Here is a 17,140-nt window from a genome sequence, read left to right as displayed (position 1 = left end):
ATTGGAAAGACCGCGGAAGGAGAGCACTAATCAGATCTCCACTGCAAAAGGGATTGGGACCTTGAGGGAGGCTTACTACCATCCAAATCCCAGTGATGACCAATGGTTGCTGCCAGTGAAAAATCAATGGCAAGCAGCTGTTGCGATAATGCAAAGTCATTGGCAATAGTTTTTGAAAAAGGTTGAGTTTACTGGAAATATGAGGAGACTTATTGTCACTCAGATTCAATGGAACAGCATCGGTTATTATCAGTGAATAATCTCTGATAGTGACCTGTGTGTAAACTAGTGAATACATAATAATAATAATAATAATAATAATAATAATAATAATAATATAGAAGTAAACAGACTTATCATTTCTCATTAGGCAAGAAGAACGTTTTATGTTGTAGTTTTATAAATAAATTTTCGAACGAAATCAAAGTTAAATGCTTATTCCACATTTCCTCACCAATGAAATGTTATTTCTGTAAATAATTCAATATTTTTTTTTCAAATTTGGGTTTATCTTAGGTAGGACAGTCCTTGGTGGTATTGTGGTGACTGAAATATTTCCAGTTAAGAGTAGGATAGACAATTTTAAGTATGTGAGACTAAGGATGACTAACGACACCTATTATCCCCACACTTTTGAACAGCTTTGTGCCTAATTTGTTCAGAATATAATTTTATATTTTGTGCAAATAAATATTTCAAAGTGAAATATTCAAAATGGTTAGAGTAGTCTCCCTTTATTTCTTCTTGAAGTGACTTAAATAAAATTACCGAACATAATTTTTTGATTTTACATTCACTTTCGTTCGTTTTATTTGTGAGTGAAAATGACACAGGCTAGTATGGCACGTCCCATCTTTTCTGCCCTCGGTTAGGGAAGGATCAATCTTTCTAGAACGAGGCAAATTTCATTTTCGTTCTAATTCAGAGTACTTCTTTTTGGTGAGCTGGGTTTTCTCCAGATTAAAAACCGAACTTGTGTCTAAGTTGTCTATCGTTGCCCTTGTAAGTAAATAGCGACACATGCTAAGAGCAAAATGTAGTATCTGTTTTGATACTACACTTCATCTTTTCTGTCATCAGTCAATGAAGACGTATATAAAAAAATAAACATTTATACTTATTTTCTCTCTTAAAAAACGAGGAGAACTAATTATAGCAAACCGTGAAGGACTATTTCAGACTCCTCGGTATTTGGAAAGCAGTCATTAGCGAGTTTTGTTAAATGTATTAAAAAAAGATGCCTCCTCCCTTTCTCTTGCTTTCGTCCACTGAAAAGCAGAACAAAGTCATTTTCCATGGGAAGAAATCAGAATCAGGAATAAAAAAAAATCCAAACTTTTGGAGGTATCGGAATTGAGAATAATTTGTCCTTGTTTTCCAATGCCCAAAACGATTCTTTTGTTTTTCTGTTTTTGTTTAAAACTTAATTTTCTATTTCTAGTACTAATGATAAAATCATAAATATTTATTGATTTTAAAACCAGTAAAACTATAGATCAATCCCCGCAAGTTTATTTTTATTTTTGTAAAAATAGGTGCACACATTACATACTTTTATTTTTTTATTTTTTTCTACAGCAATCCGAAAATAAAAAAGATAAAACAAAAAAAATATTTAGATATTTTAAAAGAATCTGAATCAGGAATTATATCAGAATCAGGAAAGATATTGGAATCGAGTCATCACTAGAAGAAATACAGCTTGAAGAAAAAGGATAGCCAATGAATTTTCTAATTAATTTCTTTCTTCATTTAGACAACTGTCTAAACTTTCTCCAATCTACACCTAACAGTGTAGTTGACTTTAATAAATACATTTTGTTATTGTTTATTAACATGCTTTGTTTTTCCATTCGTTTGATGTCCGTATAGTTACAAAAATATTTGGAGAAATACCGTCTATATTAAAAAAATAAAAAAATAAAAATATCTGTATGATATTCGTACCTGTGACAAAACAAAAATATTATATTCCAAAAATTACGTAAATTAATGAAGTAGTTTTATTGTTATAAAGAAAATGATTAAGCAATTAATTGAAATTCGTAGGCATTACAACATAAATCTAGTAAGTATAAAGTATTGTTGACTTACCTACCTTTGTTTCTTGCCATTTTTTTTCCAAATGGCGGGTGAGATAGTCACTTCTCGAATACTCATAAAATTTTATTTTCTTATCTATACATCTATAAAGGTGAGTGTGTGTGTGTGTATATATATATATATATATATATATATATATATATATATATATATATTTTTTTTACACTCAATGAATTTTTGATCTACGGGCTTGAAATTTGATATATAGGGTGTTCAGACATGTGGAAAACTTTTTAATTAGTTTTCATCCGAAAAAAGGGCTGCTAAAGAGTCAAAATTGAAAAATTGGTATGTGAGGGAGGGGCATCAGATTTTTATCTGTTTGTCAACTGTTTCACTAACGCGTATCCGTGAATGGTTCACATGACAGATTACTTATGTTTAGAATAAATAGGTTTGAAAACACTTTTTAAAGACGTGTCAAGCTGGCCTAATGGGTATCATACTTGACTCACTGTCTTTACGTTTTGGTTTCGATCTCAGCTCGAGTATATATTTTTTTTTACTTACAAGAATTGAACTTTAGAAAAAACATAATACTCGCATGCACATGTCTCAGTTTCTTTCTGTCAATTTTTTTTTTACTTCATTTTTTTAAAAGGAATTTAATGTTATGTTTAATACCTATGGTATTTCTCTTTATATTAAATAAGAATTTTGTATTAATTAAGATATTTATGCGTATTTTACAAGTGGCCAACACTAGGTGGCCTGCTAGTTTAAAGATAAAACTACTTGACAAATATACATGATCTTTGAAATATGATCTCTTTGTTCTATTACGTGCAGGGATATCATAAAGATTTTTCATTATTTTTATTTTTTCAATACAAAGAAAATTCTGGACAACCATCATTTGCTTTACTATCATGCGAAGATAGGCTCCTATAAAGGAAAATCTTTCTAGATAGACAAAGAATATTTTTATTTTTATCCCAATCCAGAATGCCACTTTTTAGGAGGGAGCTGGATTTTCCACACATTAAAAACTGACCTTTTGTTTAACTTTGTGAAGTGTCAAGTAAATAGTCACATAATAACTACTAAACAGATTTGCACAAAACCAAGTATGAAGTGCCTTTAATAAGTTTCCAGATTTTTTTTTTTTTTTTTTTTTTTTGTACAGGCATTTAAAATTGTCGTAGACTATTGAAAATTCAGTATATTATTGCTATACATCTTATGAGATGACTGACCAATTCTTATGATTCCAGATTCAAATGAACAGCTACAGCAGGAATTGGAATACATATTATTAAAGCCTGATTATCACGGCTGATTAATTTCAAAAATGCAATGTGGACATGAGGACACTTTAGAAGAACGATATGCAATAAAATTCTGTTTTAAACTTGGAAAAAAATGTCACAGAAACGTATGGAATGCTTCAGACTGCTTTTGGATCATCTTCCATAAATCGAGCATCAGTTTTTGAGTGGCATAAGACATTCAAGAAAGGCTGGGAGTCTGTGAGGGATGATCAAAGGTGTGAGAGAAGTAAGAACGTCAGAACACCAGAGTTGATTGGTCAAATAAAGAATTTCATGGATAAGAACTGTCGTGTGTCTATAGAAACAATAAGTGCACAGTTTGATGTCAGTGTGGGAACTGTACATACAATTATTCATGAGGAACTGAAGATGCGGGAGATTTGCACAAAGTTTTCCCAAGGATGCAATCTACAACTCCATCCTTGCCATAGACTATTTGACTAGGATGGGCATCAAGACAGTTCCTCACCCTACCTATAGTCTAGACCTTTCTCCCTGTGCCTTGGTTATACCTCACAAAAGAGAACTTCCATGGGGCCTTCCAGAAATTGCTGGAACGTTACAACAAGTGGATTGAAGCCAAAGGAGATTACTTCAATGGGGAATTGACTTTGATGTGTGTACTATCAATAAAAGTGCCCATATGAAAAAAGTCTGGAAACTTATTGAAGGCACCTCGTATTACATAAAATTCAGTCATTTTATAATGCAGATCTGTGAATCAATAACATTGCTAAACATTTTGGACGCCTTTCCAGATTAGCGAACAAAACAAAAAAAGGGAGGAAAAAATAAATTCTTAACAAGTAAATGTCACTAAAAGCAAGGTAAGTTACTCTTCTACCTACCTGGATATGTTTTTTTTGTGTTTTAACTTATTTTCAAGATAGCCTGTAGAGTTAGAACATAAAACAAAAATGGTAGCCTCATTTATAACCATAGTGGAGCCTCGATAATCACTCAAAAATCGAAAATTAAACAAAATACTTATAGGAGACTACTTTTTCACATGATTGGTGACATTTATTAACACTTTCGTGCATATTGTTGTTTCAAGCAAAAAGTAGTAAAGTTGTCATAAATTATCATCAATTTTGCTTTGACCAATCATATTTGTTTCTGTAAAAGTCAGAGATATTGAGGAATACATTTCATCACCATTTTTAGCTGTTACAGGCCTTTTCAGAAGTCAACTGAAGGCATGTGTTTACAAGCTAGATCAAATACATAGAATTTCTGTAAAAGAAAATCATGCATATAAGGGTGAAGAGGGTTGGAAACAATGGATAAAATTAACAGAATTTGATTTTTTAATTGGACGGTTCAACAGGAATTTGTAAACATCAGACTTGAAAATGCCCATGTTGCAACAGCTCTGTGGTATTGTGCTTCGTATTTAAAGATAAAGTAAAATGATCTCTCATTTCCAAGACATTTTTAGCTTCTTAGAGCGAAATGTATTTAACACAAACTATAAGACTGCATGATAAGTTTGTAAAAACCACACATAATCACTTAAATAATAGACCCACCGCTAGCACTACCCCCCAAAAATGCATAGGATTTTTTTTTTACCAGAGTAAAAACAAAAATAAAGAAATAAAATATTAACTGCCATAAACTCTAGAACAGCCCGGAAATAGTGTGTGTGTGTGTGTGTGTGTGTGTGTGTGTGTGTGTGTGTGTGTGTGTGTGTGTGTGCATGAGGTTTGGGGGAGAATCATTTTACGTTAATTTTATATTTAAACCTGATCCCTGACTCTAAATTAAAAAAAAAATTTTTTTTTCCTTTTTGGCAAGTTTTTCATAATCGCCTAAAAAAAAGTAGAATTTAATTTTTGGTGGAGATAATTTATTGAAAAAAAAAAGAACTGAAATAAAAATAATGTGGTAAATGTCGGCGCTTTATTTAGTCATGAGTGTGACCCGATGGGGACTGGGCGATGCCGGGAGAACTTGCTAGTTGATTAAGGAACAGCTTCTCGTCTGGGTGGTCCCATTGACACGAATTCAGGGGAATTCGCACGGCTGAATTCTAATGATGATAGTTTGATGTTGTTTTAAACAGAATACGGCTGTTTCTTGATGGATAATCAAAATGATCTCCCCCCCCCTCAAGAATGGATAGCTGAAACGCGTGCCTACGCCAGAGTGAAGGTCATAAAAAATTCTGAGGCACAACAGACGGACACTTATGTTGATAGACCACCAATAGAAATCGTTGTCAAGTGGTTGAAGAGGAGACCATCCGAGGGCATGCGCGGCAAACCCGTTGAGTGTTAATTGAACGTGACAGCTCGTATTCCTAGTGTAGGGACATTTATTTCCTCACTGACGTGATGGGAGGAGTGGGGGAGAAAAGATGAGAGAGGAAAACCTTTTCTTTCCTTTATTTTTTGTTTCAATAAATGTAAAGGTCGCTTTTTATTATTTTCTTTTCTTTCTCTTCTGCGACCAGGCGGTCAGAGTTCGGCAGGCCATTACGGAACAAAAGGCTGATTGGTTGGCCACCACTTGTGGACATATTGGGAGAGGTGGAGGGTTGCAGCTAACCGATATTGATAAAAGAAGATGAGGAAAAGATGGGAGAGACTTTTTTTTGCCACGCACCTGGGTGACACGCTTGTCCGATACATGTGTCTCTGTGAGCTGACCTCCCCGTACACTGACGATAGAAAAAACAAAGTACTTGGTTAAAGAAAGAAAACTGCCAACCCCCTGTTTGCATGACCAGGTCAGTGTGTAACTATTATTTGTAAAGCCAAAAGCAAAAATTATTCTATGTTAAGAAAAGCCAATTAAGCTTTGACGTTGTTTTTTTTTTGTTTGAAAACGCAGTTGTTGAATGCAATATATTCCTCAGACAGTTTGGAATCTGATTCAAAAGTGGAAACAGAGAGCGGATGGCGGCGACGGAGACGAACTTAACCACTAGATGAAAACACGGGTAACGCCACAGGTATCGGCTACAGCTGCATCTCAACTCCAAGCTTGTGCATCTGAGCTGCCCTGTAGGGGTTACAATGAGAAATACACTGAATGGCAGTAGTGAAGGATCGTATATTTGTTATTAAATGGGATTTTCATACACGCATATCTCCATATATAATATTTCGATTGCAGAGATTCCCCTCTGGACATAATTACCGTAGGTTTGCAACAATAGCTGCCACATTCAAATTTATTATGTCTAGACTATTAGCCACTATCTTATGTAACTTCAGAACAACATTTTAGACACATTTAGTCGTTATAATAAAATCCTATATTTCATCCTAGAAGCAACACCATCACAATCGCACCATCTTTAGAGGAAGTAGTACCTATTTTTTTCCTCTAAATAACAAGTCCTCCTACCACTACCAGTCATCACCGGAAGGAATTCTGCACTTTTGACAGATATGGAGTTTCACCAATCGTAACTGGATCATAAACTTTTCAGCATCTTTAAAGGAAATAGTTCTTATTTTTCCCCAGAAATGTTAAGTCCTCCTACCACCCCCAGTCAAGACCAGAAGAAAATATACACATTCTACAGATATTGTGTTTGCACCCTTCGTAACTGGATCATAAACTCATAGACATAACATAATCACTCAATTTTCCGATTCAAATAATAAAAAATAATAATAAATTCTTCCTTCTCAAATTCCACCCATTCTCATGGGTTGAGAGCTGACAATTTGATTATTCCGGAATCTACCTCTTAATGCATAATGAGCGCTCCAGAATTTTTCAAATATGGCGCCACTCTCTACAAGAGGCAATCGTTTGAAAAAAATAAACCAAATACAAACATAATAACTGCTCATAAGCAGAAAATTAAATACTGATAACCTTACCCTTAACTATGCGCACGTTAACAACATGTTATTATCCCCCCCCCCCAAACAAATGTACAGGGACTATTGTTTATTTTTCGATTTTGAGCATGGAGGTCACCACTTATCAAGGCCCAGAAGCCACTTAGGGATAAGGGTTATTGCGTGTATAGTAATCAATGAGATAGTATCGTAGTAATCATTAGTATTGGATATTTTATAGGGTGTCTTACTTAAGAGAGCGGTTTGTCAGGAATTTTTTTATGTTGGACTTGAAGACATCGAAGTTGTAGTCATATGGGAAACAGGCAAACGGAAGAGAGTTCCACAGTCGTGCACTTCTAAGAAAGAAGCTCTGCTCATGGAATCTATGTTTGGATTTAGGCACAGATAAAGAGTGGGGAAAATTAATGACAGTAGTTTCAGCTAGACGGGTGTTTTTCGTGAAAGATTGGCGAGGAGGGACCAGAGATTGGAGCACAGACGAGCACTTGCCATGGAAATAACGATAAACCAAAGACAGGCTCGCAACGTCTCTTCTGTGGGAGAGAGGCTACAGGGAAGAGAAAAGGGCATCCCCCACTAAGCCACGAAGTCTATTTTGTACTCTGTCAGATGTGGCAGCAGTACTCCATCCTTAGACGTACTTGGCTTTTATACAGATAGAGAATTGCATCAGTAGTGAGATATCTTTTGGAACGGTAAAAGGGTCCCAGATTTTCCCAGCGTCCTTGGCAACAAACCTGATGTACGTGTTCCATTTAAGATCAGGAGTAAAGGTCAAACCCAGAAGCTTGTCAAAACATGGAGCCTCCCCAAGACGAGAGCCATCCATTTCAATTGATGCCAGATGCGGATCAGAGCATTGATGATGCAAAGATAGAAGCTTGGTTTTGGATGCATTAAAAGTAACCAGCCACCTCTTCCCCCACTCTACCACGCGCTTAAGATCAGAGGAGAGATACTCAGAGAGAACTTTGTCATTTACGGCCTTTGATGTGTTGCCATAGATGGCCGTGTTATCAGCATAGATGTCAACGAATGATTTAAGTAGATGGTTTGGGAGATCATTGATGTAGATCAGGAAGAGAGTTGGGCCCAGGATGGACCCCCGAGGGACTCCAGCATTAATACTGTGGGCCTCTGATTTCTGCCCATCAACCACTATTCTTATAAACCTATTAGAGAGAAATTATTTACTAATTGAGAAAACATTTCCAGTGATACCATAGCTGGAAATCTTGTGAAGTAGGCCCTTATGCCATACCTTATCAAAGGCCTTCGATATGTCAAGAGCAATTACCCTGGAAAGGAAGCCTTTATCAAGAGAGTCACTAATCCTATTAGATATAACCGTTAACACATCTGCTGTAGATCTTGCGGAGCGGAAACCATATTGCATGTCACTAAGAAGGTTGTTTCTGCTGAGGTGGTTGACTACTTCTTTATTTAATATGGATTCCAGTAACTTACTCATGACACACAGGAGACTTATTGGTCTGTACTGAGAGGAAGATGACTTTTTGCCTGAATTCTTAAATACAAGGCATACTGATCAGGTTTTCCAGGGTGTTGGGAAGCACTTCTCTTTAAGGCAACGCTTAAACAGTTTTGTAAGTATGGGGGCAAGTTCTGGTTGGAGCTTTTTCAGCACTATAACCGGAATGCCGTCAGGGCCAGTTGCTTTACTGGAATCAAGGTTCTTGATTATCTTGGCAACCTCATGCACATATATTTGTATGTTGCATAGCGTGTTGTCTGTTGAAATACGGCTAGTTGATGGCCTTCGTCGCTTATGGTAGAATTAGCTACAAAGTTTTTGGCAAAGAGTTTGGCCTTGTCTGATGCTGACGAGATGATCTCAGGTCCATTGATAATGGTTGGGATAGAACGCACGCTTCTGTTTAGGATCCTGTTTGCTATTTGCCAAAAGTGGTGGGAACCAAGCTGCTGCTCAGCTACTTTGGATTTAACGGACTGAGCATATAGCTCTCTTGCATTTTTTATTACTCTTTTATAGTGGTTTCTGGCAGTCCTGAAAGCAGCTTTAGTCTCAGTTCATCTATTATGTAAGTAGCTATGGAAAAAGTGATTTCTGTGCACGATGGCAGCAGCACATTCTGGGGAGAACCATGGCTGGCTATTAGGTTTTTGTTGGAATTTTTTTGGATTGTATGAATCGGTCTATGCCTACAATTAACCATTCGGTCAGGTCTGATACTATAGAGGACACATCCTTTTTAAACATGGAATGCAGAGGTAGATCAGATATGAATGTACGGAAGCTATCCCAGTCAGCCATAAAGTATCGATATACAGTACGGTGGAGAGGTACGTCTGAAGACTTATTACATTTCATTTTTATCTTAACTGATACAGCGGAGTGGTCGGAGGATCCCAGAGGAGATAGAACATATTCACATATTCACAAATTGTCGTGAAACAAGTATAGGAGATTAGGATAACAGTTCGCCAATAAATAAATACATAAACTATTTTCTTTATTAATTAACTTACGGATATTTTTCTATAATGAAAAAAAAAATAGTTTTCCACACTAATTCATTCTTAAAAACAATAATAATTTTTTTTTGTTTTTTGGTGGGGGCTTCCATTTACACAAACTGATTAGAATGCTGATAGGATAAGACATGCTGAGTCTGTATCCGTAGTAATTACTGCCTTACTGCCTTCCATAGTTTTTGTTGTCTCACCAACTAATCCTCTGGCCAGCTTTGGGTAGGATTGAAACTGATATCTTCAAACAATGCTCACTTGGAAGCAGAGAGACTCAGTGCCTCTATTCACTGTGCCACAATACATTATCACACAGTCGTATGGGGCTGCTATGATTAGGAGCCACATTTATAAGGATCATCCTAAGTGGGGAGTTGTGCAGCAAGATATTTGTTCGTACCACATTTAAATTTCTACATGCTGGTACAGTCGGAGACACAGGGAGAAAGGAGGGCATTTCAAAAATAAGTGGCTCAAGGAAAGAAGCTATTAAGAGTAAAAAGTTTTTCAGTATACGAGGGGCTTTGCAGTGAAGGTATGGGATTTTACTGCTAATCAAGTGGGTTGAGGGTATTTTCGCTGACATTTACTTGTTTACTTATCATAGTGCTCCTGGAGGCGTAAAGGAGAGTAAGCATATATAGTTATCTACAAACAGACTGTTTCGCTATATCACAGCCTTTCAGTGTGGCTAGACAGACGAGTGTGTGTGTCATCTATTTTGTTCTTTAAGTTTTGGCCCCGGACTAGTGTGAGAACATCCAAGACAACATGGCTACCTTCAAACACGGACTTCCATATGCAGTATACATATGTTCTCTCTTTTTACCACAGGACTCTCTAATCTTTTTTCCTACTACCAACTTCAACATGTATACAGTGAACTCTTCTCTCTTTCAACAGGCCTCTCTAATATTTAATCTACGTTTCGACACAGGAACATTTTCAGTTATTAACCCCTTTCTCTCCTATATTCCTACTAATAAAAATAAACAATAAAGTTGCTTTTAAATGTTAGAGACTTCTTTTTTGTTGTCTCCATTTTTAACTAAACGATCTAAATGTTGCAGTCAGCTGGGAAGCAACCCTGCGATATTATGATCCACAGACGAGTAGACCTAGGAAAGAAACTTTGCTCATGGAAGTTTCATTTAGTTTTAGGCACAGAAAGGGAGAAAGGAAAATTATTGATAGTGGTTGTAGCTAGATGAGTTTTTGTTGTGAATGTTTTACAGGAGAAGGGGTGCCATAGACTGAAGCTCAGACGAACCCCTGCCATGAAAATAACTATAAGACAAAGAGTAGCAAGATCTCTCTGAGAAAGAAAGAGGCATAGGTATAGACAACAAACCGGAGAAGCGGTTAATAAACAAATAAATAACAAGTAAATATTACCAAAGGCAAGATGAGTTACTTTTCTATCTACCGAAAAGGTTTTTGGTGTTTTTACTTATTTTAAAGCATTTACTAAGTTTGAAACGTAAGTAGTGCTGGCTGGGCTCTTAATTTAAAAAGTTAACAACGAAGATGATGGACACGAAGCTTCCACTTTTGAAGTATCTACAATCGCTCAAAACTTGAAAATAAGTCAAAATACTGATAGAAATGTGCCTAATAAATGTCAGTGATATTTATCCAGGTAGGTAGATGCGTAAGGGTAACTTATCTTGCCTTTGGTAACATTTATTGGTGCTTGTTAAAGTCGAGTCGACAAATCATTTTTTGGTACTCATGCATGCAGAGAGTGATCTGTGCTGAAATAATAACGTTATTATTTAAAAAGCCATTCTTAACATGGGGAGGGTAGGGTGTTTTGTATCTATTCTGTATTTTAACCTTACAACTGGATAAAAAAAAATATATAAAACTTTAATTAAACGTGGAAATACGATTAAAATATAGCGCGGATCACTCTCTGATTTAGCACCCATTTTTTAAAAATATCTCGTTTTACGGAAAAAAATTATTAAGTAGTTAGACTAACTGCGATTGTGTTTTTAGTAAAAAAAAAAAAAAAAAAAAAAACTATCGCTATAGACAACAAATATTGCACGGCATGAACAAGTAATCCACAATATTCGTTCCGAGTTATGTCCCCTGTGTATGAACTTTTCAGACTACTTTATAACAGTTAAGAAAAATGCAATTTTACCTAATTTTGCGTAAAAATTACTTTAAACTATAGATGACTTTCTAATCGATGAAATTTCCTAATTTTTGGATGTATTACTATTTTCGATATGACAATTAAGTACGTAATATTGCTTTGCTTGTTGGTCATGTTTTGTTGTTGTTGTTGTTGTTGTTGTTGTTTTTAATCGATCTGTCGACTCTATCTTAACAAACGCCCATTTATTTATTATATATTTGTTTATTTATCACTTTTTCAGTTTGTTGTCTATAGTAAAACATATCCGGAAGAAAGTTAAGAGGTTGAAAAGAAAGTAATAAAGAAATAAAGTTAACAAACTAAAAATGGTTCCTACCTTATATTTTTTCCTTGCTTTGTAAGTCGCTCAGTTTTTGTTTTTTCTTTACCGCATATTCCAGTACCATTTTTTTTTTTTTTTACTTACTTATTGTTTTTGATAACAAACAAAATGTATTCACTTTAAGACAACGAACAACCTTGATTTAACATTAAATAAAATTTAAAACATAGACATACACTTGTAGATCGTAATAATTGTAGGTATTTAGTACAGCCGTTAGCCGTAGATTAAAAAAAAAATTTTTTTAAATGCTTTTTTTTTTTTTTACTAATGTAATACAGGATGATTATAAAGCAACCAAAGCACGTGACCGTTGACAGCAACAGGTTCTCGCGCGGTTAAGGTATCGCCGCACAATGTCTGGTTTAAGGATTGGAGTAAGAAGGACACAAAAGCAAGAAAGAGATAAATTTAAAGGAGAAAAAGAAAAACCAGTTTAAAAATAAAAGAATAAAAAAACATTGCATGTAAGTTAAGAGTAATATTATAAGTAGGTTATAGTCATTGGAATGCAAATAGATTGGGGAGCGTTTCGTTGAAAAAAAAGTCAGAAAAAAAAAGAAAAGAAAGAAAATATTTAGTAGAATGTTTAAAAAAGAGGAAGGATGGGTGGTGGAAGGCGGTAATATATATATATATATATATATATATATATATATATATATATATATACCCTCCTTTTCATGGAAGGTGAATACGACGGATGCGAGGTCGATTAAATATAGGAAATACACCCACCCTACCCCTAAAAAAAATCCGGGAGACCCTTTGGACCGTTACAAAAAAGTTCATCAGCGTGGTACAATACAACTTTGTTGGCCGCCAACTTGATTCTGTTGGTGATATCCTAGTAAGAGGGCCACATGAAGGTTGCCAGCATCCCTGAGAGAAAGTGGTAGTATGAAAATCTAACTAGATTCGAACTTGCCACACCAGGTCTTCAGTCCGTGTCGTTATCCACTAAGTTACCATCACCTCCCATAAAAAGTTGCCGTGATGTGTGTGTGGGTGGGGGGGGGGGGCGTGTCAGCATTCCCCGGTAGTGGCATCTCAATAAAACAATACTTACTCCTGAATGAGGAGGTAAATCCCGAAAGGATACCCTCCAGAAAACTCGAACAAAATCATGCTTCACTCTGAGTGTTTTTACGTCCACTTTACCACTATCCTACATGAGTTTGTTCACAACCTAGGAGCAAAGTGTAGTAGCTGTTCTGATCCTAAACTTCATATTTCTGTTTTATTTGGATTATTCAGACTACTCTTCTCATCTTGTATGCAATTCTCACAACGTTTCAGCCGGTGTAATCTCCGAACTTCTTCAGGTGTATCTTGTCAAACTCTGGAATCTTTCTGTCGAACTTGGGAATCTACACGGAATTTCTGACAGAATCTTTTAATATTTAATCCACATGGGTAGCATGCCTTGACCGGGTAGAAGTCTTAAGTAATTTGCAATTGTATTTTTGGTATTGTCCGCACTGAGGATTGAACCGTCAACCTCCAGAAGAGTGTTACTTAGAAATTAATTTTAGTTTGTACTTTATACATTACATCACTGATCCTCGGTCAGTGAAGGAGAAATGCTTCTAGACTGAGGCAATTTTTTATTTTGTCCCAATCTAGGATGCTCTTTTTGTGGAGGAGCTGGAGTTTTCCCATATGAACAACTGATCTTGTGTCTACAGCATAATCGCCTTGGCACATCAGTTCTCATTGGATCACTTAAGTTAAGTGACGTAGAGACAAGCCAGTAACAGATGAGTGACCATTTCAGAATGCTAAACACTGTGTGTCATCTTCCTAGAGGTTAGACACAAAGTCAAATGTGAGTTTGATGAAAATGTCTCTGTGGAACGAACTGGATTCGAACTGAAAAGATGCCTAGATTTTTTGTTTATGTCATTAACCACTTAGCCACCGTCACCCCCTCAATTTATGACAGATTTATGTTGACCATGGATTTGAAAACGGATATGTTGTAGTTTACAGGGGAGCAATCTCTAGAAGTGTAAGCCATGTTTAGTTTTCGATGGTTTGTTGTTCTACACAAGTCCTGAGAGGTGACTGGTTTGTAGTAGACAGTTCTCGAGTTGGAATCCACAGAGCAAAAGATTCTTCCTGTGTTGACACAGAAAAAACATGCAAAATTGCTACAGAAAGATTTAATATTTATGGAGCAATTCTGGTTTCTGATTGGTTGGTAGCAGGACGTGAATTAACTTGATTCATCAGTTCCTAGCAGCATCGTTTATAAATAGATTCTCCTGACTGTGCGAGATCATACCCCATCATGATAAAAAATATTGTAACATCCCCCCCCTATTTTTTTATAATGAGGAAGTCCCTTTGGTTCATTCTGCTCCAAAATAAATATATATTTTTATATTCAATTAGGCATAACAAAATTAGAAATGATTTAGATCTTAAAATTTTAGCATGTGAAAAGATGCCATTTTTAATCGTGTTCAAATGTCAAACATATACATCTATGTGTACATGAGAAGAATCTTTTGCTCTGTGGATTCCAACTCGAGAACTGTCTACTGCAAACCAGTCACCTCTCAGGACTTGTGTAGAACAACGAACCATCGGAAACTGTTCTGAAACTAAACATGGCTTACACTTCTAGACAATCTCATGGTAATATGCTTCACAGGTAAGAAATTGGAATGAGTGTATTGTAATTAACAGTGCAAAACTGAAGAAAACAAGTATGCAACAAGGTGATGCTCTTTTCTCTTCCCTGCAATCTTTTTTCTATGCCATGTAAACATTTCCTCTCACTTTTTTGAATTTTTGAAATGAGGATTGATTATTGATACTAGTTGGATTCTTCAGACTATTGTTCTCATCTTGAGTGTTATTTTCACGTTTTGGTTGATGTAAACTCCAACCTTCTTCAAGTGTATCTTGTCTAATTTTGAAATCTTCTTGTCGAACTCAGGAATCTTTCTGTTGAACTTTGGAATCTGCACATAATTTCGAACAGGAAACACTTCATTTAATCCACAGTGGTAGCATGCTCTCGTTCCATCAGCCATGACTGGATAGAAGTCTTAAGTAATTCACAATTGTATTTGAGTTCGTCTGCACTGACGATTAAACCTTCATCTTCCAGAAGAGTGTAACTTTACAACTGAATTTTACCAAGTACTTTATCCACTATGCTACAGGTACTTCTGGGAGTTGAAGTTTCAATCTTCAGTGCAGGTGACACTGTAACCCAACCCCTGTGAGAACAGATTTAACAGTAATAATTGTTATAATAGAGCTTAGTTAAAGCTTTTACTATGTGAAGAATACCAGGCAATTCCCGATTGCCTTGCTGGTTCCACCTTGCTGGTTGATGACTCAATGCAAAACAAGGAAAAAGTATATGAATAACTATGATTTATCTATCTCTCTATCTATCTACTACTATATAAAAGGAACTTTGTGTGTATGTCTGTGTGTGTGAAAGAGAGTTCCCTATGGACGCAAAAACGACTGGGCCGATTTTTATGAAATATCACACGAAGGTACTTTATGTGCCTGGTAGCATTCTTAGATAGGTTTTGTATTGCAATATCTTCAATAAGTATTGATAATCAAAATAATCCGATGAAAGAAGGAGCAGGCGATTTTGATCAAAGTTAACACCTTACACAGCCTAACATCACAAGTGCATTTGAGAAGTTTTTATTTGATACAAGACGAAAGGTCCAAAATATAAAATCAACAGAAGGTTCTTTGATATGACAGAGGCGCGTTCTAAATGAATGTTTCTGTTTAGAGCACAATTGAAGCATGATATTTGCCTTTTGCATTTTAAACTTTAATGCAAGCCATTATATTAAAAAAATAACTTCATAAAATCAATAGTAGATTCTCTACAATGTAAACTACAGTGTATTGTGGACTAAGTCACTGCGGGGAAACATATGAAGCTTCCCCCCCGGTGCAACACGATGGATCCCCAACTAGAGCAGGCAATCTAACGATTAGATTTAAAAATGAGCGATTTTGATGACACTAAATTATGGGAGTGTGAAACATTCGTGGATTATTATTCATTTAACCATTGTTAACATTATCTAAGAAAATAAATATAAACTATTTATGAATAATAATTTAAAAAGTATTATAAAAAATATTTTTAGTGGTAATTATAAACAATATGACCACATTATATCAATACGTTTGCATGGCGTTAATGACTCTGCATTAAAATCAAAGATGGCGTAATTTCACAAAACACAATTGCAATTACTCTTCAGATTTTTTCGGATTTTTGTAATCATGCCCATATTTTTTTCTTTTTTTTTTTTTAAAGTTGATGAGTTCCTATTCTTATGATGAGTCAGGGCAGAATACATTAAAAAGTTGACAGAATAATTATATTAATGGTTCTGCTCTACGAAACAGGTGCTGTCAAGAATTTTAACATGCTGAAAGAAATAAACGGTAAGATAGACACCATCTTAGAATTTGGAATATAGACGTTTTGTCATTTGTTTTTATATGCTCTGTAGTTACATCGAGCTTCATAAATGAAAGGATTGGTATGAATAAAGGGTGAAATATAATTGAATGAGCATATTTTTCCCCTAAACACACACACACACACACACACACACACACACACACACACACACACACACACACACACACACACACGCACACATGTAACATTGACATTGATCCCGATTGACCAATTGAGTATGAAAACACAAGCTACACCCAAAGCATACTGTAAAAAAAGCTATTATATTTCCCTGCAAATGGAGTTCCCAATCATAATTTGAAAAAATAAAATAAAAAATGAAAATAAGAGTCATGTGTGATGTGCTTACGATTACGTTCGCACGTCCAAATCATTGTTCCTGTTTGAAATCAATCGCAGTACCTAAAACTAAATTCACTCATTGATCGGATCGCCAAGCATAAAAGGATC

At 35.5% G+C, this 17,140-nt stretch overlaps 1 protein-coding gene across 3 annotated transcripts in view; it reads right to left on the bottom strand.

Moving 5' to 3' along the window:
- The window catches only part of LOC145296779 (kelch-like ECH-associated protein 1), a 201,154-nt gene that overhangs the window by 72,705 nt on the left and 111,309 nt on the right, over nucleotides 1-17,140 (bottom strand). Inside the window, exon 1 of one of the 3 annotated variants that reach the window (XM_080142841.1) lies at nucleotides 12,199-12,566. The exons of the other annotated variants lie outside the window; for them this stretch is intronic. The gene's annotated coding sequence lies outside the window, so the exon portion shown is untranslated. Of the gene's footprint in view, nucleotides 1-12,198; nucleotides 12,567-17,140 lie in introns of those variants that run through there. 3 annotated transcript variants of the gene reach the window in all.

This window comes from Euprymna scolopes, chromosome 17 (genome assembly GCF_053919585.1).
Source record: "Euprymna scolopes isolate OS-2025 chromosome 17, ASM5391958v1, whole genome shotgun sequence".
Taxonomy (NCBI): Eukaryota; Metazoa; Mollusca; class Cephalopoda; order Sepiida; family Sepiolidae; genus Euprymna; species Euprymna scolopes.
Note: the sequence above shows the minus strand (reverse complement) of the source record. Positions and strands in the feature narration are given on the sequence as shown.